The 25,939-nt window shown below is 38.5% G+C and overlaps 1 long non-coding RNA gene across 1 annotated transcript in view; it reads right to left on the bottom strand.

Moving 5' to 3' along the window:
- LOC135204496 (uncharacterized) overlaps positions 1 to 6,496 on the bottom strand; it is a 29,949-nt gene extending 23,453 nt beyond the window's left edge. The window contains exon 1 of the long non-coding RNA XR_010312254.1: positions 6,302 to 6,496. This is a non-coding gene — a long non-coding RNA (uncharacterized LOC135204496). The remainder of the gene's footprint in view (positions 1 to 6,301) is intronic.
- Positions 6,497 to 25,939: the final 19,443 nt, after the last annotated feature.

Here is a 25,939-nt window from a genome sequence, read left to right as displayed (position 1 = left end):
AGTGCAAAGCTGGGATGTTACGCAGACATCTTGTTTTAACTTCAGGGGTGTCTGTCTTGTGAAATGTAACAAAAATTGGTATTTTTACCAATAAAATAAACCCACTCCACATCCATATATCCACATTGGACCTCTCTGAGCCCTATCATAGAGGGTTAGAAGTGGGAGAGATAATGATTTTCATTTTTATGAGTTTTATCAAGATTTTTTCGGGTGTTTCATAGATGGTCCCATACGAGCTGTCTAAATTCAGAGAATATAACTAGCTCTATCTCGAACATCATCATACTTTGCCATGAATAAGATCCACAAATCTATTGCCCGTTTTCATTTTTGTTCGTCCGTATACGTATACGATCTTGAACTGGTGTTTGGCAGCAACAGTGATTAAGAAATTTCCTTGAAAAAGAGAAAACAGACAGTCAACAAGGAACAAACAAAGCAACAAGGAACAAACAAAGACCAGGCGACAGATTGTGGCTGGGATAAACAGAGATGATGAAATTAGTAACGAATAGCGGTGACCTATCGGCGATCAGAAGGCCTCACTTTACTGCCTTAGACGAAAATACAATTCGAAAATATAAATCAGTTTAGCTATTTTATCAAAGGCGTACCTTTGAGGTTTTGATGAAAGATGATTGATGGATATATTTCTCTTTGTGGACGCCCTCAAATCCCACCTGTGATGGTTGTCGACTCAGAATTAAGAATGTATATTTATATGTGTTTGTGTTTGTGCTTACATATATGCATACATATATAAAGTTACTATATATGTATATATCATAAATATAAGAACCACACATATTATATATCATCTATATATAGAGAGAGAGAGAGAGAGAGAGAGAAGAGAGAGAGAGAGAGAGAGAGAGAGAGAGAGAGAGAGAGAGAGAGTTAGCATATTCAACAGTATGGCGTCTTTTGTCGTAGTACCACAGATTACAATTACCATCACCGTCATCATATTGTCAGTCACGATACTCATGCTGTTGGAGGCGCTAAGAGAATAATGAATACTGCCATTATTGACCATTCTAAGGAAGCTGTTTGTCCGCCCTTCTGTCTGTCTGTCTGTCTGTCTCCACCACAACAGACAGGAATATTTGTAACGTTCTCTGTCGTAAATTGTAAATAAGTGATGGTTCTCATTATTGGTTCCTATCGCAAAATGAACCGAGAAATATATTGTTATTATTATTATTAGAAAATACCCACAGTAGCAGGAGCGCTGAAATGTATAAACGAATCCACTTTTATGCTTATGTATACATATGTTTCAAGGATATATTTACACATACATACTTGTGGATTTGTTTATCTATTATTATTATTATTATTATTATTATTATTATTATTATTACAGAATTCCTGACTCAACCTAGAGTTTTCTCAAGAATTTAATCTTGCATCATCTCTTGAAATCATATGCGCATTTACCATACGCAAGTCTCCTAAGAATTAGATTACAGAATTTTTGGCCAAAAGCATAGCGCTGGGACCGGTGAGGCCATTCAGCGCCGAAACTGTAAATGTTACTGTAGACGAGTTTATGTAGATTTCATCTTTTTTTTTTCATATTCGGGTATTTATTTTGAATTTAGATGAACTGCAGAGTTCATAACTACGAAGGTTTTGATTTTTATGTAATTTTTCATATACTTTTAGATGGTGTATAAATGAAATATATATATATATATATATATATATATATATATATATATATATATTCATATTTCTAAAATATTAGTTCATATACTTGTTTGTTTCAACTTCCCTCTGCCAACCCCCCCCTACGTCCGACCCACCCCTCGGTGGTCAAACACCGAGAATCCCCCCACCCCCCTTCCCGCCTAGACCCAAACAACAATAAGGGCAAGACAAATGGTTTTACAGTCTTGTTTACAGCGGTGTTGTCGATGCGTAAGCAGCGTTGCCACGTACCCTATTTTCCTGCAGAATTTGCGTCCGCACCACATCTGACGAGATATTACCTAAAATTCATTAATTTCTTTCACCAACGGCTGTAAAAATGTCTCACAGCCACCCACCAGGAACCAAGAACGTTCAATTTTGACAGATTTTTCCAGCGGGCGTCACAATGAACGCGCCCACCTAACAATGAGTCTAGCGTTCGGAAGCGCCATATATATAATCTTCGAGAGAGACCGTTAGTGACCGTATCGTGCGTCCGTCACGTGCACACACGTACGTACGTACACAGACATCCACACATACGCACGTCTTGTCTACCTATATGACTTTGGTGGCGTTTAATATGAGGGTATGGGGCTAGCAGCTGCATCGTAAGATTTGCCCCAAAAGAGACTTACTTACCGAGTAGGGGGAATTTGCAGAGATAATCGAGTGAGATATACACAGATGCAAAGAAGAAATGGTATGATAATGGTTATAAGTAACTTGTGCGATAGATTTCAAATGTGGTGCGAAGACTTCGAGAGAATGGGGGACTTTGTAATTATATTTTTATCATCAAACAAAAGTGTTCAGGATTCCTGTCCTGCTCACAGGTATGTTTTAATCCCCCGAAGAATATTTTCAAATGCCTGGAAACTAGAAGAAGAATGAAGTCTGTGTGGTACAGGAGGGAATACAGACCTTAGGTCAAAGGTCCAGTGCTGGGGGCCTAAGAGGTATCCAGCGCTGAAACGGAAATTGACAGTTAAAAGGTTTGAAAGGTGTAACAAGGAGGAAAACCTCAAAAGCATTTTGCCGTATGAACCAAATTATTATAGAGAGTATCGAGGACAAAGTTGGAAGAAGGTATATGGATGGAGGTACAGTAAAAGAACATCAAGAAATGCTTACTGTGCGCCGCGTGAGGCGCACTGAAGGCGCTACCTTCCTTCAGGGGGTAAAGCGTTCTATGATAAATTCCACTCAAAAAAAAATTTTTTCAGTCAAGCGAGCATATAGCATTTTCGACAGTTCCCCTTCCTCGTGGACAGTCGGGGGAAGGGGGTTTGGGGGCTCAGTATTTTCGACACTTCCCCCTTCCCCCCGGTCAGTCATGCCGGGCGGTCAGATCACCTGGTCATGGTTTAATCGCCGTATCTGACTTCCGCTCCGGTGTCATCCTCACACCCATCCTGTTTAGGGAGGTTGGAGGTGCGTTCAGTCGTATCATCATCATCATCATCGTCGTCGTCGCTGCTTTGAAGGCGTCCCCCAAATGCAGCTGCTTTCGAACGAGCCTCGGGATCCTGGAGTCCACCACATATCAAAAGAGCTCATTCACTGTAACTTTGAATGAAGTAACCGACAGGTACCCAGCCACTGTGGGTTCCAGCGAAGGTCGACATAGGAGCATTAGGTAGTAAATTTGACTCCGAAGTGTATTGCTGTGTGTGTGTGTGTGTGTGTATGACTACAAAGGACACCTCTCTCTCTCTCTCTCTTAAAGACACCAAGAGACGACTTAGTAGGACAGTTTCACAATGAACTCCCTTGAGATCAAGGGGGAAGGTATGACTTCCTCCAGCACGCAGGGATTTCAGGAGAGACAGAGAGAGAGCCTCCCTCCCCGATGGAGACAACCATATAAAAACCTACTTGCTTGGTCAATGTACAACATCGAGTTCAGCTAAGTTTTTCCTTCCCAGCGTTTGATTACTTAATAATAATAATAATAATAATAATAATAATAATAATAATAATAATAATAATAATAATAATAATACCCCGAGACGCCAAAGTAGGTTGGAAAGAGAGAAAAAATAGATAAGTATCAAGACCTGAAAACAGAAATAAGAAGGATATGGGATAGCTATGCCACTGGAAATTGTATCCCTATAATCATAGGGACACTATAAGGAGGCACGATCCCAAGATCCCTGGAAAGGAACCTGGAAAAACTGGATGCCGAAGTATAGTTCCAGGACTCATGCAGAAGAGTGTGCTTCCCTGGAAACAGTGCTTATAGTCATAGGAAAAGTGACTGACTCCTAAAGGAACCCCAATGTCTACAAACCACCTAGTTGATTAGGATGACTGTGACAGAATAATAATAATAATAATAATAATAATACCTTTGACACAGACGTCGCATTTTTCATTACTTTATTTGTTTGTGTGACGATTTCAACGAAAATATTTAACCTGGGCTTCGCAAATGGTAAAAAAAAAAAAAACAATAAGTTTCTTTCCGAAACTGAAGCGTAACATTTTGGAAAGGAAATGAACGACCTCTCTAAAGGTGGACAACTCAGCCTTGGCAAAGATTTGCCCACTCAGTATTCATAAGGTAGATAATTTCCGATTACACTGGGAGTAAGCCTGCAAATTACTTCGTTGTTGTTGTCGAAGATACATTAATTTTAGGATAGAATATTTATGATTGATTTATTAGAATGAAAATGTCTAAGAATAAATAATGTTTATCTTAAACAGTACATAACAATGATTTCTAATAAAATCTAGCATATTTATTTTAATTTTCGTTATTGAAACGACACGGTATTTGACCCTAGATTTTAGCAGGTTTCAATTTACGTCAAGTTAGGAATACAATGTTTACAAGTAAGCTTGAGGTCGGATCACACCTTGTTATCTTTCCCGAAACAGTATAATTACTGAAGGTGCGCAGTACACATACCATTTGAAGCGGTATACCATTCGGACAACGAGAGAGAGAGAGAGAGGCCAAGATCTTAGATAAGAAGAATTCTTATCTTAGCCGAGATAACAGATACCTCTTCATCATAAAGGAGAAATAAATAAAAAGTAACACGCAGATGGCGTATCTAGGAAGAAATGATGATTTGATAATTTGGCCCTAAAAGATTATCAGTCGACATTCAGATCAAGATGAGGTAAATTAAAAAAAAGAACTTGATATCATGTTTTTACGTATATTGGTGTGGCAAATCCTCTTATGTCAAATGTTTGCGGTTTGTCAAACTGTCGTGCCAAACATATCAAAACACCTCTTGGTATGTCAAATAGAATTGTCCAATTGTCGAATTGCTCTCTGGATTATGAATTCGATCTGCTGTTCTAGTCTGTGGGGTCAGAATTTGATCTGCTGGTCTGGTCTGTGGGGTCAGAATTTGACCTGCTGGTCTGGTCTGTGTGGTCAGAATTTGATTTGCTGGTCTGGTCTGTGGGGTCAGAATTTGATCTGCTGGTCTGGTCTGTGGGGTCAGAATTTGATCTGCTGGTCTGGTCTGTGGCGTCAGAATTTGATTTCCTTAACTGGTCTTTAGGGTCAGAATTTAATCTGCTGGTCTGGTCTGTGGGATCAGAACTTGATTTGCTGAACTGGTCTGTGCATTGAGAACATGTCAAACTACTGAATCAAGGAAAAAATGTTCTGTCATACCAAAAAATATCATAAATCTAAACATTGCTGTGCCAATATGATCACTCAAGTCAACTGTCCCTTAGAGTGACAAAATTAGGCAAATTGGAGACTGAAGATTAAATGTATCGTTCTAACTCTACCTTGTTACATTCTTCATTTGAAGAGGGTTGAATTCTCTGTTCTACCTTTGGGTAAGGTTATTATAGTCTCTTGTATCCTGCATCTAAGGAGGGCTGGTTCCTATACATCCTGCATCTAAAGGAAGGTAGTCAGTCTCCTGTACACTGCATCAAAGGAGGGTTGGTTCCTATATCCTTCATCTAAGGAAGGCTGGAGTCTGTATCCTTCATCTAAGGAAGGTAGTCTCCTGTATCCTGCATCTAAGGAAGGTAATTTCCTGTATCCTCTATCTAAGGAAGGCTGGATTCTGTATCCTTCGTCTGAATCTGACCCAGTTCTGCTGACTGGTCGACGGCGACGGGGTCACCCGAGTAAAAATTAGAAAAAAAAAATATATATGCCAAGTACGTCAGAATTGTCACCCAAAAGTCCATTAGAGTGTCAGAATTATGCTCTGAATTGAACAAACTTCGAGTCAAGAATATGTTAAAAGTATTTATTCGCGTCGAATTGGGTCAGTCGAGTTTTAAAAAGTGGGTCAGTGATTCCAAACAGTTTCATATTCATTCTAAGATGGCCTCACAGAATAAATCTAAAAAGAGATTTGGGTACGTCTATATACAGGGACTCTCTAAAATTTCTTGTAGAGAGAGCGAGAGAGAGAGAGAGAGAATATCGTCACTACAACTTGAAAAACATCATTTCATCTGTCTATTTGCCTTGGGGGGAAATAACAGGAAAAAAGAAGAAGAGAGATATTTCCCAAGATGCAATTCCCACCGTGGGAGGAAGTATTATACAGACAAACAGAAGCGACCTGATAAACGCAGATCTCCCCTAGACGGTCTCGCTTACCTTCAGAAGGAATTCGGTTACAGTAGAACATCGAAGACCGAACGATAACACACACACGAGCGAGAGAGAGAGAGACGCCCGGACACAAAAACTCGTTTTCCTTTTGACAGCTCGATCGCTGCCTCCTCCTCGTCCTACTCACTTCCGCGTTCAACTGTGTTCAGACACCGACTGACGATGAGAGGCCATGATGATGATCATCTTCCTTCGTACGGCTACGGCCCCAATAGCACAAACACAATGCCATCTCTCGGCAGGTCTCCGTACTTCGCGGGGTCTCTTCCAGACAGACAGACGAGGTATACCCTTCCCTCTCCTTCCCTCCAGCCCCGCCAAAAAAAATAATTTTAGGAGGACCAGCAGCAATCTAGGGATCCTACCACAACACGTCCAATACCGGCCCTTCTCCCAAAGGGCGGCGACGCCCACGGGCGTCCGTTAAACGGAGGTCATAAAGTGTATTTACAAGGTTGGTTGATTTAGGGTTTTTAGCTCTTATTATTCGGCAACGTGACCTCGTTCTGATAACTCGGGATGCAAGTTCGATGCCCTGGAGGACATCAGGAGGATTACTTCACATTTCTTGCATCTGGGTCCAAGGTTTTGTAGTGACAAACTTATCCAAAGAGCGTGACGAATTCGAGAAGTAAAAAGGGCATTGTAGCTATTATAATCATATATATGTATGTATATATTGTATATTTAACAAGAGCAATAACAATTATGACATTGTAAATAATAAACATTATATTCTACAATATAATGAGTCAGTTATTGAGTTGGCTATACGACTGACAAGTCTGATTTGAGCTGTGGATGAACAGGCCTTTTTAGCATTGCCAAAAACCCGAAGTGACCTGTGACCCTGAACGAAGATCAAGATAGAATATTTACAAAATAATAATAATAATAATAGTAATAATAATCACCAGGTAATAAGGTTACGAACTACTTGTCACGTTTCATTCAAATTAGGTTTACAAACTGTGACCTCAAAATTAGTAAAGTATATCCTAGTCTAAACAGACCACTGAGCTGATGAACAGCTCTCCTCGGGCTAGTCCTAGGAAGGATTAGATATATTCCTACGTGGCTAGGAGCCGATTGGTTACCTAGCAACGGGACCTACTGCTTATTGTGGGATCCGAACCAGCTTGACCATTGCAATCTATATGCCTGGTTGTCTGTTGTTCTGTCGAATACATCTTGGTCTATCTTACCTTATATTTATACCAGGGAGACCATGTCCATGGTATGAGTAGCTTTTTTTTTTTTTTTTTTTTTTTTTTTAACTTAGCGTCACAAATACATAATTCACCTGGTCTAGTTTCGGTCGCAAAAGTTTAGAGGCAATATTATCCCACCAACTCTCTCTCTCTCTCTCTCGTCTCTCTCTCTCATCTCTCTATAACTATATATATATATATATATATATATATATATATATTTATATACATATATATATACCTCGAAACCGAATCAGTTCGTTTAATTATATTCGTGACTGTTAAAAGTTCGTATATTTGGCGGTACGTCTCACTCAGAACGCAATACTTAAACCCCACGAAAGTCATCCAAAATGAATTGCATATGATACACTCTTTATAGACTAGCCTAGGTGATTATAGGTACCTTAAATACCAAACATTTTTAGTGCATTATAAAGGTGAAATGCAAATAGCATGAAGTTGAAATATGAACAACTAATAATAAAATTAGAATTGTAATTGAAATACAAGATAAATTAAAGCATAAAAATGGATGGAGATAAACAAAAGTGAAAATTGGTAAATAGATGAATGAGAGAAGAGTAGAAAGATACAAAAAAATTAAAATAAATTGAAAAGAAGCAAAATGACACAGTTACAGACTTTGACAAAACCAAATGTACAATTTAAAATAAATGAAAGTATAAAACAATAAACAACTACGAATTAAACCAGGAATAAAAGGAATAAAAGAAGGGTAGTAAACACAAAACGAAAACAAATTAATTTGAAAGCTAATGGGACTGAGTACACTCGGATTAACCGAGAACAGCTGCGTCAGCCATTTGGATTGATCACTTACCAAGCCAATGTCATGATCGAAGCGCTGTGTCATTATTCAAGTACACCAATCATTACATTACAATAATGCCAGTATGATGGTGATACACCTCTTAGTCTCTGAGTAACGAGTCTCTGTATACACCTTAAAAAAATCTATGTATATAAACAATTACGTTTAAACAGGGGGAAAAAACTATGGCGAAATAAACAAAGCGATGTTTACATTACGTTAATCAGAGACCGAGAATCTCCCGTCAGGTGCCAAGAAGTGCGCAGTGTTGCCAATTAGCGTTTAAGCCGCGAATTGTGCTTCGTGAGGGAGCGTGGCTCGGCAGGGGGGTGTCAAAGTGTTGTCAAGGAGTGCTATCAACACTTGCAAATTAACTGTGCTATCAACACTTCCAAGTCCCGTGTGCTGTCAACACTTGCGAACCAAAAGTTCTGCCTTTCCTTATAATTTAAGAGTGCTATCGACACTTCAGAGTCTAGTGTAGTGCTGTCGACACTTACAAACCAAGAGTGCTATCGACACTTACAAATCAAGTGTGCTATCAACACTTAAAAGTGAAGGGTGCTATCGACAATTACAAGCTAAGAGTGCTATCATTACTTTTAATTTAAGAGTGCTATCAACACTTACGAATTAACTGTGCCTTCGACGCTTGTAAACCAAGAGTGCTGTCATCATTACTTATAGTGTAAGAGTGCTATCAACACTTAAAAGTGAAGGGTGCTATCGACACTTACAAACCAAGAGTGCTGTCATTACTTTTAATTTAAGAGTACTATCAACTCTTACAAAATTAAGTGTGCTATCGACACTTAAAAGTGAAGTGTGCTATCGACACTTAAAAGTGAAGGGTGCTATCGACACTTAGAAACCAAGAGTGCTATCAACACTTAAAAAACAAGAGTGCTATCGACACTTACAAATTACGAGTGCTATCAACGCTTACAAATTAAGTGTTCTTCCAACACTTTAAAGTGAAAGGTGCTATCAACACTTACAAACCAAAAGTGTTATCGGAACTTACAAATTACGAGTGCTATCGACACTTACAAACCAAGAGTGCTATCAACTCTTAATAGAAAGTCGAGGATTAATTGATAGCTAATCAAGATGCGTGAGTTTTCTGATGTCCTTGGTTTGACGTGCAAAGGGGAAAAGATTTATTTTAAATTTTTTATTTTAACCTATATATATATATATATATAGGATATATATATAGATATATATATATATATATATATATATATATATATATATATAGTGTTAATTAAATATAAATGCTTATACAGGCGAACTATTTATAATTGAAGTTAGTATAGAAGTTCGTAAACGGCCGGAAACGTTGTTGGCGACGCTGAAGAATTCGTCCACACCGGAAACGTTGGTAGCGCTGACCACAGTGACTGTAGCGGTCTCTCTCTCTCTCTCTCTCTCTCTCTCTCTCTCTCTCTCTCTCTCTGGCTACTGTGAATTTGTGATCGAGCTTTGAATGAGGCGTGAAAGAGAAAGAGAGAGAGAGAGAGGCGATCATTTCCCCGCCAAAATCTATAATACCATCATCTTCGTGTAATGTCGAAGGGTCGACCAGGATGAAACCATTCATTTTTAGATATCCCACCCCTCTCTCTCCTCAACAACACCCGCTACCTCCACCCCCTACAAGCCCCTACCCTTCCATTAATCGCGCCCCATCCTGCTTAAATAGAGCCGGACGGGCGGACTTCCTTCTGATCAGTTTTCGGGGGAAATAAACCAATTCGTATTTAATCTTCCTCGTCCTGTTTCCACATCCCTAGTTAAAACCACTTTAGGAAAATCTATATAATTCATCTCATTAGCATATTATTAATCGAATACTGTTCGGTTTCAGCGCCTAAGTAAGTTATGAATTGACTTGGGAGACGTTGTGGTATCAGTAGTAGTAGTAATGGGAATGTGTAAGCTTTGTAACGCCCCGCCTTTGAATACTAGATTTATGACCCTTAAGAATTATATATATATATATATACTATATATATATATAATATATATATATATATATATATATATATACATATATTATATATAACTCAATCACGAAAGTTTGGAACGTGATAAATCCATAAATAAAGGTATAAACCACGAAGGAAAAATAAATAACGGAGTTTCTGCAAGATCTTTCGACGTTCAACGTCCTTTACTCAGCAGATAAACTGACTTACATGAGGAATTGAACAGGAAAGCGCGTATAACTGACAGACAGGGATTATAAAGGGATTAGTACCTAGAATCCGGCATACCTGGAGAAAGAGTAACCTTTCCAAACAAGCATAAACATGGGTACAATTTAAAAAACAAAAGATTAAGTCAATCTGCTCAGACACAAGGGCAAAACAATTAAAGGATAATATAGGGTGGACGGCCATTCAGAACTTTGGGAAACAAAAACTTATTCACAATACATATGTATTGTACCCATGTTTATGCTTGTTTGGAAAGGTTACTCTTTCTCCAGGTGTGTCGGATTCTAGGTACTAATCTCTTTATAATCCCTATCTGTCAGTTATACGAGCTTTCCTGTACTGTCGATTCCTCATGTAAGTCAGTTTATCTGCTGAGTAAAGGACGTTGATCGTCGAAAGATCTTGCAGAAACTCCGTTGTTTATTTTTTCTTTCGTGGCTTATACCTTTATATATATACATACATAATATATATATATATATATATATATATATATATAGATATATATATAGATATAAATATGTTTTTATACGAAAATATACTACTAAACTTTACATAACAGTGTTAATGATTATTATTATTATTATTATTATTATTATTATTATTATTATTATTATTATTATTATTAGTCAAGTATTTTATCACCATTTACTACTGACTATGACATGGAATATCATTACTTTATACAAGTATACAGTGTACACTTCCAAAGAGCTATAAAGACGCTTATAATATATATATATATATATATATATATATATATATATATATATATATATATATTATATATATATATTATATTGTTCAAGATTTTAAGCCAGAACCAAGGAAAGTTAAGATCTCTTATAACAAGATTCAGTCATGCTTGTCTATATGCAAGTTGGCCCCTTTGAATTGAAGCCTCCATTCTCTAGAAAGCTATCTTCTCTTCTTTCATTGGCTCTCCGGAATTTACATCCCACAGGAACTGGGCATTGCTTACCGGGAGAAGTCTTAAAAGGGCAGGAACCCAGCAGTTTGCTCTCAGAAGATCCTTAGACCTAGGAGAGGTCAGAAGCTCCTGCTATCTCGCCCTGCAGACAACCCTTCACCCCTTTCTGTTCCCCCTGCCTCCTCTGGGGAAATCCCAAGTATTTTTATTCGTCCATAGTGTGCAGAAATTTCAGCAGATAACAAGACAACCAAGCCCAGGATTTCCAGGTACTGTGAGAGTAATTTTCAGTTCAGCCTGGGAATTGTTTTGCCTTTTGTCTGTATTTCATTTCCATTCTTCCAAGGCGACTTCCCCCCTCCTTTGTTTAGCTTCTCACTCCCCCATCTTGGTTCAATGCTGTGATTACTCCCCTTCTGATATTAGTAAACATCCCCTAGTAAATTTCAGCAATGAAATAATTCTCTCGGTGTAAAATCCCAGTCATTTTCATCCCCCCTGAGTGGCCTGTAAACTTTTCATTGAAAGAAAGTATACCATCTCTTTGCAGACAAACACCGTGCCTGATTGTGGTAGAACTTGGGACTCCTTTGGAGTAAGCCTTGCATTTTCAGTAACCCATTTGCACAAAATTCTGAATGCCGTGTCTGGTTGCCCCCAGCCACATGTTTCCGGTGGATCGACAATCAACCACCTTATTAGTTCCTGAACCTGTTTAAATTAATGTAAATATAGTGCATCTAAAACTAAAGTCCAGCTTTTATGTAAATTCCTCCTTCAACATTAATATCAGCCTTCTGCCATAGTTTTTTTTTTCTCTTTTCTTTGTTGTGGCCTCTTGTTCCTCCATTCAAGGCCAAATGTTTTAGTGTTGAACTACATTTTCTGGGAGTGAATGAGCAGTTCAGAACAAAAATGTCGATCTCTTGCTAGAATCGTGTTCACTTGATCATTAAAACTGGTATTACAAGAGAAAGAAATCTGAATTCCTTTAATATTTTTAAGAGCAAGTGAAAGCAAGGTTCCCAATTCTCCACAACAGGAAAAAGGTAAATTTTATTTTCTAGTTATTTGTGTAGAACTAGGTATTCTAATTAGGGGTATATAAAATCTGACTGCCATCATAGCAATAGGATATAGATCACGTGTTTGCCAATAGACTAGAGCTCGAGAGAAAAATTCTAACTTAAGCTTCTTTTATGTGGCATTGCATAAAGCATAGAGGTGGTTAGGGAGTAAAATTCAAAATGAAAATAAGTACCTTTTTTCGTGAATTGCAAGTTAATTGCGAATCCCGCGTTGTAAAGATGTTTCCTTTTTGTATGTGAATCAACGCACTGGTCATTGTCGAACGCTCTCTCTCATTCTCTCTCTCTCTCTCTCTCGCTTGCAGGTCTAAACAGGATAGGATTTAAATCCCTGGCCACGTGTCTACTTCAACCCCATCCATTCCCCTGTTTATTAACAAAGGAATAGATGTCAATAAAAAAAAAGAAAACCAAGTGTTAGCGTAAAATTCTTAACGCTAGGATAAGAAAAATCAAAGGTAAACGTTCTTTTATTTTCTGGGTAGAGAGTAATAACAAGGGCAAATACTTTTGCTTTACAAACAAGGGCACATGTTACCCTTAGCTGAACTTTCTCCACCGTGGCCTTGAAACTCTCGTGATTCATTCCTCCTGTCTAGCCGACCCGTGTGCAGGCCTAATTCTCCGGGGTTTTAAATTGGCGGAATCGAGGGTCTTAGGTTCGCGAGAGCTAGGGTGAAAAAGGGGACAGGTTAGGGGTTTGTGCGAAGACGGAATATTTATGCAGCGTGAGAGATCTTTATCCTGGTTCTTCCTCTTCCCTTTAATGTATACGAACTAGCGTTTAAAAAACGAATTCCGAGCATAGCTAGGTTGAAAGGGTAAGATAGACCAGGGATTTACATTGGTAGAAAAAGGAAAAATAATTTTTATCCACTTCTTGTTTTCGTCCTCGAGACGATATATAAAAAAAAAGGGAGACCCCATATACATTTTATAATATCAACTGCATGGGCTATGCTTTTTCATGTTGAGTTTCTGTGAGATTCGTGACCAGATTTTTGCCTTTTTGGAATACTCAAAGCAGTATTCGTGTTGAGTTTTTGCCTTTACGACATTCATTTGCCACGTTTTCACATTAAGTTTCCGTGAAATTCGTGATCAGATTCGCTCTTTTTGTTTGCAAAGCCGTATTTGCGTTGAGTTTCCGCCTCTACAACATTCATTTGCCACGTTTTCACGTTGAATTTCCGTGAAATTCGTGACCAAATTCTTCCTTTTTATTTACAAATCTGTACTCGCATTGAGGCCCTGCGTGTACGAAATTTATTGCCAAATCCATTATCGGCGTCGAGTTCTCCGCCGAACTGTAAATTACAGAGATTTTATGGCGTGAGGTTTCCGCCGCGCTACGCGCCAGTAGTAACTGTATTTGCAGGGATTTTACGGTCATCTTGCCAAGTATCTGCATTGAGTATTCCACATACCCCTGGCTACATTTGCAGTTTTGCAACTGCCTTCCATCAAATTATTCTCAGGCTAGACTACTAGCGTTTTACTGAAGCTGGAAGAGTCATGGGACTGGAAGGCACAAAACTGATCAATTGGAAAGCCGAAAGAGGGAAGGAGAGAGAGGCACAAGAGAAAAGAGAAGCAGCTGAAAGAGCATTCCAAGCAGCCGAAAGGGAGAAAGAAAGAGAAGCTGCAGAAAGAGCCCATCAACTGGCTATGGTAGTCCAGAGTGCCACTCTGGCACCCCCTCCTTCACACTCTCACCTCCACAGCATGGGCGTCCTCATTAGGACTTGGGACGATAACGAACCCGACACCTGGCTCGATCATGTCAAGCAGGTGTTCGAGAACTTCAATCTAACCCCTCAGGAAGTGGCCCTCTTCTTTGGCAAGCATCTCGCTGGCAAAGGGCGGACTGCATTCGAGACCCTTCCCCTGAATGAACGACAAGATCTCGCACTCATCCAAAAGGCAGTCCTTGGGGTTTACGAGTGAACCTCAGACCAGTGGAGGCAGAAATGGAGGATTATGCCCAAGGAGGCTAAGCAGACCTGGACAGAGAGGGCAGTCAAGAAGACACCGGCGCTCCATAGGCGGACGAAGGCCTCCAATGCAACATACGTTGAGGAGGTCTTAGAACTCTTTCAATTAGAGGCTTCCTTTCCTACCCGTCCCCGCCCCGATCTTCCCACCCACTTGGTGGACAAGGCCCCTAAGACTATTTTGGAGTGCTGTAAATGGGCAGATGCCTATGACACCCACCATCCAATGCAGAGTTCTTTAAAGAAGAAAATACGCCCTGCTCTCCCCCTCACTCCTGCTGCCAACTCTCAGCCTACCCAGCGCCCCAGTAATCCTCCACGGAAACCAGTGTGGGCGTTGCATTAAGCCAGGTCACACCACGGAGCAGTGCATCTCAAAGGTGGATCCCCCTCAGCAAGCTGCCACCACTCCTCCGAATGGAATACCCAATCATTATAATAACAAGAAAACAGCTATTGCCACAGAAACAACAGGCCCAGGCCTGAATTTAGCAAGAGTTTCTGTGACTCATGCAAAGTGCATGGGTACACTGCTGCCTGGGCGGGATGCCCCAAGAAAGCTCCTGTTTCTGCCATTGCTATGGCCATAACGAATCCGTCAGCTCTAGGCCCTCCTGCTCAGGACCCCATATTTGTCGCTATCCTGCCCACCAGGTACGAGATTTCGAGGACACTGGTGCGCAAGTATCCACCACCCGAGAAGATAAAATTCCTTACGGAGCTCAGGTTGATAGGCATCAATTCATTACGATAGAGAGCCTCAACCACGTCAAGATGTTCTTACCTACTGTCCGGTTGAGAATCACACGACCTCACCGTTCTAAGATATGTACCATGGCAGTATCAACCTATATTCCAGGAGGGTATGATGTCTTGCTAGGACAAGATTTTAGGTCTCCTCCTACCTTTGTACCGTATCAGACCCATTCCACAGGCCTCCAAGAACTACCTCTGCACACTTGAAGGTGTCAGGCAGTGCCAGGCAGTACCAGGCTCCGTCCCTCATGGATGTTGAGCCATGTTCGAGTCCTTCCACTAATCCAGGAACGGCCTCAGTGCCAGTGCCAAGGCAAGACTCGAGTCTCCCTCCTGGAACTCTAAGTCCTGGTCACTCTCCCTCCGCTGGCTTGGCTCCACTACCAATGCCGGCAGTCAAGGAAGAGCCAATTCTAATAGGAATCCTCCAGGACACCCATGACCATAGTGGACACTCTACCAATGGTGCGGCCTCGCAGACCGCCCCAGAGTTGGTTCTCCCAACGGGTAAGCCCATCCCAAATACCATTACCTCATCCAGTCCCCCTCCGTCAGCAGCTAACCAGTCCCGTAGTAATGATTCTGCCGAATCCTATTTGGCCGAAGAACTCAGGGAACCGAACCACGCAGCATTAGGCACGGGAACGAGTGCCAAGGCCCCTATTGTGGCAGCAGCCAGAGCCGATGCCCCTGCAGAATCTTCAAAGGGCTTGAATCATTCCAGGCCCCCCCAATGGCATCGTCAAACCGACCTCGGAGAGGTCGAAGGAAGAAGGGAAAAGGGCATCGAGATTTTCCGAAACCTTACGAGAACCAATAGTCTCTCCGCACTAGTGCCTGGCACAGCACCACCCTCTTATAGGGGATTCTGACCCTCTCCATCCAACGGAGAGTGACAGATTCTGCTACTTCTACTTCCTTCTTATCCTTTTGTAACTTTCTATCTGTGTTTTTTTTGTACTGTCTATATCTTCTCTTCCTTGTTTTCCTTTCCGCTTCTTTACTGCCTTTAGGCATTTATTGTATATTGTATGTTCTGCTTAAGCAGAGCCAAACCTGCCAGCTATTCTGGCCTTATATAAATTAGTACTTCATTATGAACTACTGTCATAAAAGTGCCACAATTGGCACAGTACCCTATTCTAAGCACTTAGAATCCCATTTAACTTGGGAAAATTTTAGCCAGCAACCATTGCTATAGGTTTTGAGATATTTTCGAAGCCTGGGTCGTTTATACATTGTTTTGATTTGATTTCTGATTTAGTGTTATTCCCTAGTCTTTATATATTGTGAAATTGCCAATGTCTTTGGTGAAATTTACGTTTTTGTGTAATCTTATTTAGTCTCTACAGAGAATTACTTCATTAATTCTACCCTTGTTAGTTTGCACTAATGTCTACTATGATGTAATTAATACTGTTAGGCGTCTTCCTGTTACGAGACAAAGTCACTTAACAAAATCGTAGGGCTATTAACACTGAATGAGTCATATCGCCCCATCGGGGTAAACTGATAGTATGTGTTACAGTAAACAATTAAGCTAGCAGTATTATCTATGATATAATTTACCCTTTGGGTTAAGTTTTATCTAATCATTATTTGCTATTCATTATTATTCTCAGTGTGAAATTATATTTTAAGAGTATTCTTTATTGGAATATAGCAAGTTGTTAGTCTTTAGTCACGTCACACTATTTTTTTCATTAATCATTAATCCTCTTCCTGTCGAGTAAGACTTCATGAATATTATCATCGGCAAAGTTTGAATATTGCTTATATTATAAGTCTACTCCAAGGAGAATGGAAGGCTCAGTAATTTATATTTGCCATTGGTCCTTGTTTCTGGCTTGTCTTGTCCATTCCAACCCGTCTAGGGTTGAAATGTCCTCTAGAATAGGGAGGTGTTCAAGATTTTAAGCCAGAACCAAGGAAAGTTAAGATCTCTTATAACAAGATTCAGTCATCCTTGTCTATATGCAAGTTGCCCCTTTGGACTGAAAGCATCCATTCTTTAGAAAGCTATCTCTTCTCCCATTGGCTCTTTGGAATTTACCCCCCACGGGAACTGGGCGTTGCTTACCAGGAGAAGTCTTAAAAGGGCAGGAACCCAGCAGTTCGCTCTCAGAAGATCCTTAGACCTAGTAGAGGTCAGAAGCTCCTGCTATCTCGCCCTGCAGAGAACACTTCACCCCTTTCTGCTCCCACTGCCTCCTCTAGGGAAATCCCAAGTATTTTTATACGTCCATAGTGTGCAGAAATTTCAGCAGATAAGAAGACGACCAAGCCCAGGATTTTCAGGTACTGTGAGAGTAAATTTCAGTTCAGCCAGGGAATTGTTTTGCCTTTTGTCTGTATTTCATTTCCATTCTTCCAAGGCAACTTCCCCCCTCCTTTGTTTAGCTTCTCACTCCCCCATCTTGGTTCCATGCTGTGATTACTCCCCTTCTGATATTAGTAAACATCCCCTAGTAAATTCCAGCAACTAAATAATTCTCTCGGTGTAAATTCCCAGTCATTTTCATCCCCCCTGAGTGGCCTGTAAACTTTTAATTGAAAGAAAGTATACCATCTCTTTGCAGACAAACACCGTGCCTGATTGTGGTAGAACTTGGGACTCCTTTGGAGTAAGCCTTGCATTTTCAATAACCCATTTGAGCAAAATTCTGAACGTTGTGTCTGGTTGCCCCCAGCCACATGTTTCCGGAGGATCGACAATCAACCACCTTATTAGTTCCTGGATCTATGTAAATTAATGTAAATATAGTGCATTTAAAACGTAAGTCCAGCTTTTATGTAAATTCCTCCTACATCAGTAATATTGGCCTTCTACCATAGTTTTTTTTTTTTCTCTTTTCTTTGTTGTGGCCTCTCGTTCCTCCATTTAAGGCCAAATTTTTTAGTGTTAAACTACATTTTCTAGGAGTGAAAGAGCAGTTCAGAACAATATATATATATATATATATATATATATTATATATATATAATATTATATATATATCCTTTTAACCTATCCATCATTTCTCAAACGAAACAACGTAACAATAAAACTATTTCAACCTTCAAATCTTTGGTAATTTAGATCAGTAGAGACGAGTCAAGGAGAAAGTATAAATTAGAAAAAATAAAAACTATATCTACGAGAGTGGAAGCTTAGAGCAGCTGTGCGTGTGTGCGCGTGTGTGTAGTATGTATGTGTGTGTGTACTTAGCCCTAGACCGACTGGATCAGTTAATATACGTCGAGACATCTGACCGCGAGGTTGTGTATAGTATAGTCCGATTCGACGCCGTTCGTATATTTTTGTGTGGTTCTCGGTTTTCCGCGTTGAGTCGAAAATACGTTTGAAAATGAGTAATGTTTCTCTCTCTTTTTTTGGAAAATGGTTGTTTTTCCGTTACCGATCGAAATATCGTTGGAAAAATCATGTTTCAAAGAATTGAATATACAGAAAATATAGTGAAATGGCTCTGATTTTCTTATAATGCTCGATATATGTGGATCATTCATTCGTTGTTTGACATTTGATTGATTTTTTTTTTTTTTGAAAAAATTTTTTTTTTTTTTTTTGAAATTTGAGTGTTTCGTGAAGGTGTAGTTGTTGTAGATATGATACACTTATACAGAACATTCACACACACTCCTCGAGATGTTATTAACCCCAAATGAGATGCAAATTGCGAAAGGATGATTTATGAGACTAATTTTCCTCGATTCTATCCCTTATAATGAGAAACTGAATGTCATTAAAGCTATTTGAATATTTGCTATATGAGCTCTTACCAACTTCCACACTCATTTTTCGTAAGTTAGTAAGCCCGGGTTGGATGACGGCAAATCTAGATGTGGAGTTCATGTCTTTCATATTATAATATTCATATATATATCATATATATATATATATATATAGTAATATATATATATATATATATATATATATATATATATATATATATAATTGCACGAAACTACTGAATTGTTATCATAGAGACTATACCAAAACATAATAACATATTATTATTATTATATTATTATTATTATTATTATTATTATTATATTAATTATTATCATTTCACAGTCCTCCAATTTCGACTGGGTGGTATTTATAGTGTGGGGTTCCGGGTGTTGCATCCTGCTCCCCTTAGGAGTCCATCACTTCTCTTACTCTAATGCGCCGTTTCTAGGATCACACTCTTCTGCATGAGTCCTGGAGCTACTTCGGCCTCTAGTTTTTCCAGATTCCTTTTCAGGGATCTTGGGATCGTGCCTAGTGCTCCTATGATTATGGGTACAATTTCCACTGGCATATCCCATATCCTTCTTTTTTCTATTTTCAGGTCTTGATACTTATCCACCCTCTTTCTTTCTCTTCAACTCTGGTGTCCCATGGTATTGCGACATCAATGAGTGATACTTTCTTCTTGATTTTGTCAATCAACGTCTATTTGCACGTATCACCCTATCTGTTCTGATACCATAGTCCCAGAAGATTTTTGCCTGATCGTTTTCTATCACTCCTCCAGGTTGGTGTTCGTACAACTTATTACTGCAAGGTAGCTGGTGTTTCTTGCGCAGGCTCCAGTGGAGGGCTTTTGCCACTGAATCATGCCTCTTTTTGTACTGGTTCTGTGCAAGTGCCGGACATTCGCTTGCTATGTGGTTTATGGTTTCATTTTTCGTATTGCACTTCCTACATATGGGAGAGATGTTATTTCCATATATCGTTCTTTGACATATCTGGTTCTTAGGGCCTGATCTTGTGCCGCTGTTATCATTCCTTCAGTTTCCTTCTTTAGCTCTCCCCTCTGTAGCCATTGCCACGTGTCATCGCTGGCTAGTTCTTTAGTCTGTCTCATGTACTGTCCGTGCATTGGTTTGTTGTGCCATTCCTCTGTTCTGTCTGTCATTCTCCTGTCTCTGTATATTTGTGGGTCTTCGTCTACTTTTATTAGTCCTTCTTCCCATGCACTCTTGAGTCACTCGTCTTCACTGGTTTTCATATATTGCCGCAGTGCTCTGTTTTCGATGTTGACGCAGTCCTCTATGCTTAGTAGTCCCCTCCCTCCTTTCTTTCTGCTCTTGGGTGTAGTGCTTTGTGTATTGTCATATGTTTCCTCGTTTTCTGGTCTATGCTGCGAAGTTCTGCCTTCGTCCATTCCACTATTCCTGCGCTGTATCTGATTACTGGCACTGCCCATGTGTTTATGGCTTTTATCATATTTCCGGCGTTGAGTTTTGACTTGAGTATCGCCTTGAGTCTCTTCATCTCTTGGTGTTTTATATCCCCTCCTTCCATTATTCCCAGGTATTTGTATCCCGTCTCATCTATTTGTTTGATGTTGTTCCAATCTGGCAGCTTTAGCCCTTCAGTCCTTGTTACTTTGCCCTTTTGTATGTTGACTAAGGCACATTTTTCTATTCCAAACTCCATCCTGATGTCCCCAGATACAGTCCTTACAGTCTGGATTAGGGTATCTATTTCCTTGATGCTCTTACCATACAGCTTGATGTCGTCCATGAACATCAGATGGTTAATTCTGTTGCCTCTTTTCTTGAGTTGGTACCCAGCATCCATCTTCTTCTTTTTCTTCTTCTTCTTCTTCTTCTTCTTCTTCTTCTTCTTCTTCTTCTTCTTCTTATTATTATTATTATTATTATTATTATTATTATTATTATTATTATTATTATTATTATTATTATTATTATTATTATTATTATATAATGAGGCAGTCTTTTCTGAACTCGTGGCGTCTACAATCCACTGGCAAAACTTCAAAAATCTCCAGTAGTTTTTTTTGTGTGTGTGTGTGTTCAGGAAGGCCAAAACAAAATAAACACTGCACTACTGTTGTATCTATTTAGTCCTCCTGAGCTGACAAATGTTCTGTTTACTTGTTTTTCTTTTGGGTCATTTTACATTCCAGACTGATTCAGAAAGGAATTAAATTCTAACGCATAAGTGGAGTGCAGCAAACTAATTTATTTTTTCTAATTCGAAAATTAACCACAAATTTCGTAGTTCTTGAAAAATGATCAGCCTTCAAAATTCCACTCTGGCTTCAGGATTGTGTCAATCATTAAAAAAAATGGCATTTGCGTTGAATTTTCAAACGTTTAAAATTTAGTCGCCGACTGTTATTGTTCTATCATTTTTTTTCCAATGAACTTTGTTATTTATTGGAGAGTAATTCCTCTATCAATCAAGATTAGCAATGCATAGCAAAATTGGAGTGGTTATATCTATCATTCCTGTGAGCTGATAAAGCACTGGGGATTATATACATACATACATGCAAACATATTCATTCCCCCTCCGATAACGGGTGGCTCGACTGAAATACCAGAAAATGCTCACAGATGTACGTATACGCCATTCAACCGCCGGACAAAGACTGAACATCTTTTGTGGAATGCTTTTAAAACACCCGCCACTTGGCATACCGAAACAAATGAGAGTCACCATCAGCGCGTTCAGCTTGGTCTTAAACTCCCGCCCTGTATACAAATATATTTCCCTGTAACTCAAGGTTGAGTTTACTTGCAACCTCTTGCCCTGAAAATATGTATCCCAGTAAGGACTGAGTTCACAGGCAAGTTCCCGCCCTGTGTGGATATAAGAAATGTGTTTTATCGTAGCTTATCTGTCCATCAAAGAAGAGAGATGCAAAAGATGACAATCAATCGCATGATCGAAACCAAAAAGCCAGGCACCTTCAAGTGCAATTTTTGGGTGCGCAGAGCTAAAGTTAGACTAAGCTTGGTAGTAGAGTCAAGGATAACTGGTTACGTCTTGTGCCATTACCGTAAGATATGCTGATTTGCATATTATGCAACGCTTAGGACTTTATTGGTGCTTCTAAATGAACTTTACATTGACTGACGAGTGACGCCCCTTTTGTACATATGTGTATATATATATATATATATATATATATATATATATTATATATATATAAAATATAATATATATATATATATATAAATATAAATGAGTGTGTATGTATGTATAAAAGCACGACTGCCTGTTCTCTGTTGTCATGCTGTCCATCTATATGTATATCACTGTATATATGTACGTATTCTGAGATCCTGTAGTTATTACAGGTTATAACTTGCGTTACAAGAACAGAGAATATCAAGCTTAGAATTTAAGATATCAGATGTCTTCAAATTATTATTATTATTATTATTATTATGATTATTATTATTATTAAAGTTTCGAGTAAGAAAAATACACGAGTTGATCGTGCATTTTTTGAAATCCAAGTTGGAAACTCTATACATACATGTCTCCTGTGTGTAACAACAAATGCTTACTGATAGCGCTATATATTTACACTTACCGTCGTCCAGTCCGTGGCCAGCCTCTTCCACCAGTAGCCCAATGTTTAAGCGCACAATCTTGACCCTGTCGTACGCTGTAGTATGAAAGTTACTGCCAATCTCATATATCTGTCTGCTAATATTTTTGTCTACACGTTGCATGAAAGCCTTGAATTCCAACGTAGGAAACGAATGAAGAAATTCTTCTTCTCAGGATGGTGGCTTCGAACCCAATAGCAAAATGAAATCGATGATGTGACGGGGTAACATTGGACCCCATTTTAACCTTACCAGTGTGGGTCCTGAAACCTATTTGAGAAGCAAAAACTTTCTTCATTTTTCTCTCCCGAAAATTCAAGGTTTCCAGTGAAGTTAAAAGATAGGATATTATTGTATATTACTTTTAAATTCAAGATTATTATTATTATTATTATTATTATTATTATTATTATTATTATTATTATTATTATTATTATTATTATTATTTATTATTATTATTATTATTAACCAGTTGATGAAACCTATTCATGTGGAACAAGCCCACCAAAGGGGCCATTGACTGATTATTATTATTATTATTATTATTATTATTATTATTATTATTATTATTATTATTATTATTATTATTATTAACCAGTAGATGAAACCTATTCATATGGAACAAACCCACCAAATTCAAGCTTCCAAAGATTATTATTATTATTATTATTATTATTATTATTATTATTATTATTATTATTATTATTATTATTATTAGATTATTATTATTACATTATTATTATTATTATTATTATTATTATTATTATTATTATTATTATTATTACACCGACCCAACTGACCTCTAGTTACAGGCTGCTTTACAAGCAAGAGCCCGTGCTGGCATACATTTTCCCCCATGAGCTTCAAATCGAAAAGAAAATCTAGATTAACTAGAGGAGTAAAAAAGGGAAAAAATTAAATAACGATGGAAATGGATGAAAGAAATGAAAAAGTCTCTTTAAAAACGAAAGCGCCTCATTTCTGGAAAGCCAAGTGACAGAATCATGAATTCGGAAGACTCACAACAAAAGCAGAGATTTGGACTCACAGACACTAAGCTGGTGTAGATCATCTCGAGTAGATATTTAAAAAAATTCGATTAACTGTCGTGGCTTGGGAACCAGTCGACCTTAGCAGCATGTTGCAAAAAAACGGGAGGGGGAGGGTTGTATTGGCCACTTAGAGACAGCAGGGTAGAAGTACCAGGACGGCTGCTCATTCAGATAGAGGAAGTAACCTTGCTCGATCTGGTAGGGCCTTGTCTTATTTGGAGTCCGTCGGAACGGGCTACTCGAGGCCCTATTTGTGCTAGACCAAGGAGGGGTGGGGGAAAGTGGAAGAATTAGGGGAAACTGTCACGTCTCTTGCGGGAGTGATGGCCGTAGGATTGTGAAGGGAACAAAAGCAGGAAGAAAGGTCCAAAGCATTGATAAAAAAATGAGGGTATGCGTTTAAGTACCAAGTATGGGATTTGGCTGCCTGCCAGGTGATACACAGTACCTGAGATCTGTAGGGAGTTTTGTATCATCTATAGTACGACAGATCTAAACTGACAGATTGTTTACCTCCTTGAGAAAAACCCTGCTCTCTCTTAACCTTTAAATCGTCCCCTTCTTAAGTCCTCAGCCATCTCCCGACGAGGCAATATTTGGGACAGTACTTGATGAAAATGACCGTATAAAGCCTAATCCGTAAACTCGATCCCTATTCTATTTGTTATTACCTTTAAGACGATTTATTGTTACATTTGTTATGACGTATACCCTTAAATTTTGCATATTATATTACATATTTTATTTGATGATCTTTTTCATTAAAAGTAATAAAAATCGGTAATTACCATTCAGTATATATGTCTTATGACATTTTCTTATAATCTTGCCAGTAGATTACTTCTATTCATTCTTTTTTATTATTTGAATTTTCCGTCTGCCATACTATCCATTTCCTAAACAAGTTTGTAATATTTTGCATTTCATTGCTCTTCAATTTAGGTATTCCTCTCATTTTCATTCAAGTTATGATTTACTTAGATTTCATTTCCTTTTTCATAGTATATTTTGTCTTTAAAACCACAGAGTATTCTGCCTTATTCTCTCTTTTAAGGCTGTAATATTCTCTTTATGTTTTTATAATTTATACCTTTTAAGTTTTGCATTTTATTTGAAAATAATTTTTATTTAAAGTAAAAAAAAAATCTGGCATTACCATTCATTATTTCTTATGACATTTCTTCTGAAAAATATATGACATACAGATATGAAAACATATTAGAGTAAATAAAGATTTATTATAACTCACGGTCTGGACCGTGTTATAACTCATAAAACTAATGCGTGTAACAATTCTGACTTTTCATAAGGTTGTTGTACATAAACTCATCATTGGGAGAGAATAATTTATTTACAATAATTACCACAGGAATTGTAATGATATGGTTCTATACAAAATGTACATTACGAAGAATCTTTGTCGTCAGATGATCTTAGTTCAATAACAGATATCCTTTGCAGCATCGCTGTTTGCAAGTTTTCGGAATGCTGAACTGCATTTGTCCGTTTCACAGCAAAAAGAATGAATTAATTTCCCTACTGACTATTGTTCTCGGTAACCTAAAGCAAGAAGTCATTCTTTTTGGCGCTAGTGTTCTCAGCTAGACCGGGCAGTGGGGCTTATCCAAACGGTAGCTTAAGAGATAATTCCTTTAAACTTCATGGTTTAATAGGCTTGGCCCATCTGCATATCGCCTGTCAAAGATAACAGGAAAAGTGGCAACGTCTTTCGAAACAGTTGTCACGTTTATAAATGCGATTTCTCATTTTATTTACAAATAAAATTATAATCACAGTATGTGAACACTTAAGTTCAGAAAAACATGCTAAAATCTTTAAACTCCCGATTTATTGATTCATGTGTTATAAAGTAAGGTATTAAAAACTGGATACTGGTAGATGTGGCAGCAGGTTCTTACCCAAAAACGAAAACAATCTCTCAGTTTAGATCTGTCGCACTATAGTAGCCCGGTGGGGACACTGACCAAAAGGATATGTGTAAAAAGATACTTGGATATGAAGCTTGACAGGTTAAAAAGTACAATTTAGGAAGAAAAAGAATACTAAATACCTTCACTGACCTATTCTTGATTGATACTTTGACAAAGTAGAAATAATAGTTTGCATTGTAGCGCTGAATTAGCATAGATTCAGGTATTAGTGTCTTTTGTTCTT

This window comes from Macrobrachium nipponense, chromosome 47 (assembly GCF_015104395.2).
Source record: "Macrobrachium nipponense isolate FS-2020 chromosome 47, ASM1510439v2, whole genome shotgun sequence".
In the NCBI taxonomy this organism is placed as follows: Eukaryota; Metazoa; Arthropoda; class Malacostraca; order Decapoda; family Palaemonidae; genus Macrobrachium; species Macrobrachium nipponense.
Note: the sequence above shows the minus strand (reverse complement) of the source record. Positions and strands in the feature narration are given on the sequence as shown.